This window comes from Oryctolagus cuniculus, chromosome 3, assembly GCF_051225735.1.
Source record: "Oryctolagus cuniculus isolate XC-2025 breed Fujian yellow rabbit chromosome 3, ASM5122573v1, whole genome shotgun sequence".
Classification (NCBI taxonomy): domain Eukaryota; kingdom Metazoa; phylum Chordata; class Mammalia; order Lagomorpha; family Leporidae; genus Oryctolagus; species Oryctolagus cuniculus.
The window spans coordinates 148,085,734-148,090,138 of record NC_142869.1 but is presented as its reverse complement, the minus strand read 5'-3'; the positions used below and the strand labels follow the sequence as shown (position 1 = coordinate 148,090,138).

General features: G+C 33.9%; 1 non-coding gene across 1 annotated transcript; it reads left to right on the top strand.

Annotated features, from left to right (window-relative positions):
* The first annotated feature begins 1,646 nt into the window (after positions 1–1,646).
* Positions 1,647–1,753, top strand: LOC127491866 (U6 spliceosomal RNA). Its single transcript, XR_007920799.2, has one exon. It is a non-coding gene; the product is annotated as a U6 spliceosomal RNA (small nuclear RNA).
* Positions 1,754–4,405: the final 2,652 nt, after the last annotated feature.

Below are 4,405 nucleotides of genomic sequence, written 5' to 3'. Positions count from 1 at the left end.
TTTATTTAAGCTTACAAAGTTTGTATATTTCTAAATCAGTACATTTAATAAACATTCATCCTCATGGCAATTGTGGTAATAGTTTTAGTAATTTGGGGCTTAACCTTTTTTTAAATTACATTTAACTGATTGAATCCTTCTGAATTTTATTTTGCTTGTGATGTGAGATGAAGATCAAATTTACTGTTTATCAGTTGTTCCAAACCATGTGCTTGGTATACAATCAGAGTGCTTGGTAACCACCTAAAGGTAAGGAATGATTTGCAAAATCAAACCACTACAGCAATATTTCCTAATTGATGTTCCTGAGAACATCAGTCCTATGAAACCATTCCTGGGTTGTATCATGAATGTAGTTTTATACCCTCCTACTGGGAAAAAGCATGTTAGTATTTGAAGGGCACATTAGTATTTAAAGAACTTGAAAAATCTTGCTGCAATTTTTTAACTCTATCATTTTAAGTCTATCATTTTATCACTTTGATAAAATCCTTACTTAATTCTGCAAGAGAGTGAATATTTTCCCCCTTCATTCATATGTTAAAAGCCTAACTGGGGCTGGCCTTGTGTCACAAAGGATTAAGCCAAGCTTGCAGTGCTGGCATCCCACATAGGAACACTGGTTTGAGAACTAGCTGCTCTCCTTCCAATCTAGTTCCCTACGAGGGGGCCTGGGAAAGCAGAGGAAGATGGCCTAAGTGCTTGAGTCCCTGCCACCCATCTGGGAAGCAGCGATGAAGTTCCTGGTTCCTGGCTTTGGCTTTGTTCAACTATAGCTGTTGTAGTCTTTGGAGAGTGAACCTATGTATGGAATATAATTCTCTTGTGTCTCTCTCTGTCTCTGTCTTTCTTTCTCTCTCTGTGTTTCAAATAAATTAGTCTTTCAAAGGCAATTAAATCAAGAGGGTAGAGACTACATGAACGGACTTAGTGCTTTATGAAAACGAGGGAGCTTGCTTCACTGCTGTCTGCCAGAGAATACAATAAGACGATCATTTCAAACCAAGAAGAAAGCCCTTAGCACAACTTAGCAATGTTGGCGCCCTGATCTCACACCTTCCAAACTCCACAATTGGGAGAACTAAAGAGCTATTGTTTAAGACATCCAGTTTGTGATGTTTTGGCATAGCAAGCTGAACTGACAAACACCATAAACAACCAGAAACATTGGTGCTTTTAGAACACATATAAAGTAATTATGATAATGCTTTCAAAGTGTGTTCAAGCCAGTATGCCTCCTCTACATATATTCAACATGGTGTGTTGTTGGTTCCATTTCTAGTTGCACATTTTGCCAAGCAAACAGCTATTTTCATATACAACTGTCCTTCATTCTTGCACTAATGCTTAATTATAGTTTGTCACCAAACCTCATGCAGGAGATTAATCCCCAAAGTCATATGTTAATGGTAGTAAGAGAATGGAAACATAATTTTGTTACATAACTTTAAAACTACATAAATATAAAAAATATATTTATCTAGGGTAGAGCTACCATGACTGAATCCTGTTTGCTTTGTTTTTTTTTCTAGAAATTAAATGTTTTAATATGCTAATATTTAAATTACAAAATATTTAAATAGTGATTTATTGTGAGAGGAAAGCTTATGTAATTTATTTTGGAATTACAATTTTTGTGTGTGTGTGTGCTCACTTCGGCAGCACATATACTAAAATTGGAACGATACAGAGAAGATTAGCATGGCCCCTGCGCAAGGATGACACGCAAATTTGTGAAGCGTTCCTGTTTGCTTTGTAAGCAGGACAGAGATAAGGGCCTGTACCAATGTACTTTGTAGTTTGGTAACTCTGTTTTGAAGCCTGCATTTTCAACTCCATAAGGTGCAGGATTCAAAACAAATGTGTATAATTCATGACATTTAATTCATAATACCAATGTATATAACATTATCAGCTAGGGGAAAAAGTGCTTCACATGCCCTGAAGAAGAGATTTTGTTTACTCCATCTAATATCATGGGGAAATGGAACATAAGAAACAAATGGTGAAGTGAGATGATAAATGAATTTTAATTTTAAACAATATTCTTCCAGATGCATTATAAGCTGTTTTCACATTAGTAGGTACATTTACACTATTCCAGATAATAATACATTATCATTTCAATATGCATGAATATAAATGTTTGCACTACTTAAAATGTCACCAAAAGACCAGATTCTGTCTTAAGGATAACATGGTTGGAGATGACTCCATTTTCCAGAAATAACCAAATGCAATAGAATTCATTGCAACAAAAAGTATATCCTGCAGACATTTAAGCTGTTGACAGTGCCTACTTGGAGTGAGTATTTTCTAGGCAGTGTTATTTATGTCAAACTGAAAAATCATACTAGCAGGAAGATGCTGTAAGAATTCAAGTAAAAGAAATACAGATTCTGAATGTGGACATTATTCTCAGTGAATCAATTCAAACAAGTTTGTATTAACTACATAATTACTATGTTTTTTTTTTTTACTAGAATATCACTGTAATATTATCCACTATCACATGTCAGTAACTCTTAATGACTCTTCCTTCAAAATGTGTACGGGAATCTAACTACTGCTTACCCCTTCTTCCACCATCACCTTAGAAAAAGCCACAATGATCTCTTTCTTACCATAACAATCACTTATTAAATAATCGCCCTGTTTACATCTTTCCCACTCATATAGTATACTCTCCACATAGTATCCAGACTGTCATTGGAAAACAGTAATAAAACCATGTCACTCTTCTGCTAAAAACTCTCACTTAGAATCAAACATGAAGCCCTTACAACAGCCTGCAAGAGCCTACACAATCTGTGAACTTCTTTTTTCAATTTTGGTATAACAGTGATGCTGGCTTCAAAAAATGGTTTCGGCAGAGTTGCATCCTATTCAATATTTTGGAATAGTTTGAAAAGTATTAGAGTTAGTTCCTCATTAAATGTAGAATTCAGGAGTAAAGCCATAAGGTCCTGGGCTTTTCTTTGATGGAATACTTTTAATTATTGTTTCCATCGCAGTGCTTGTTGTGAGTCTGTTTAGATGGTCTATATCTTCTTGAGTTAATATTGGTAGATTATTTGTATCCATTTCTTCGAGGTTTTCCAGTTTACTAGCACACAGCTTTCCATAATAGTTTCTTCTGATCATTTGTAGCTCACTCGTGTCAATTATAATGTCTCCTTTTCCATCTCTAATTTTATTTATTTTAGTTTTTCCACCATTTTTCTTTGTTAGTCTGGCTAAATGTTTGTCTATTGTGTTTATCTTCTAAAAAACAGATTTGTTTTGTTGATCTCTTAGTTTCAATTTCATTTATTTCTGCTCTGATTCTTATTATTTCTCACCTCTTGCTGATTTGGGGTTTATTTGTTCTTTTGCTAAGTTTTCAAGATGTATCATTAGATCATTTATTTCAGACTTTTTTTTTAAAGTAAGCACTTAATGTTATGAATGTCCCTTTCAATATGGGTTGCTATATACTGCAGATTTTGATATGTTGTATTTTCATTTATTGCAGGAAAGCTTTTGATTTTCTTTTTAATTTCTCCAATGACTCATTGATCATTCAGTAGCATGTATTTATGAGTGTTTCTTTGTTTTTCTTGTTGATTTTTTATTTTATTCCTTTGTGTTCTGAGAAGTTACATGGTATGATTTCAATATTTTTAAATTTACTGAGACTTGATTTGCGGCTTAATATATGGTCTATTCTAGAAAACGTTCCATCTACTGATGAAAAGAATTTGTATTTCGCAGCTGTTGGGTGAAATGTCCTATAAATGTCTGTTAGGTCAATTTGCTTGATACTACTTTTAAATTCCAATGCATGTTTATTGATTTTCTGTCTGGATGATCTGTTCATTGATAAGAGTGGAGTGTTGAAGTCATCCACTATTATTGTATTGGAGTCTATCTTTCATTTTAGATCTAATAGTATTTGCTGTACATATCTGGGTGGTTTTGTGTCAGATGCATATACGTTTATGATTGTTACATCTTCTTGCTGAGTTGATCTCTTTTTCAAAACATAATGTCCTTTTTGTCTCTTTTCACAGTTCTTAATTTAAAGTCTGTTTTAGCTGATATGAGGATAGCTACTCCTGCTTATTTTTATTTCCGTTTACCTGATATAACTTTTTCCAGCCCTTTACTTTCAGTCTTATGTATCTTTGTGAAGTGAGTTTCTTGTAGGTAGCATTTAGTGGAGCTGTGGTTTTTTGTCCATTCAGCCAACCTAAGTCTTTTGGCTGTTGAATTTAATCCATTTATATTCAAGGTTAGTATTGATAGATAAGAACTACATTTTGCTGATTGGGTGCTGAATTTACCTGCTCTGTTAGTGAATTTGTTGGTGTCAAGTGTTTTCATGATGCTTGCTTTTAATTCAGGACTCCATTCAGAATTTCTT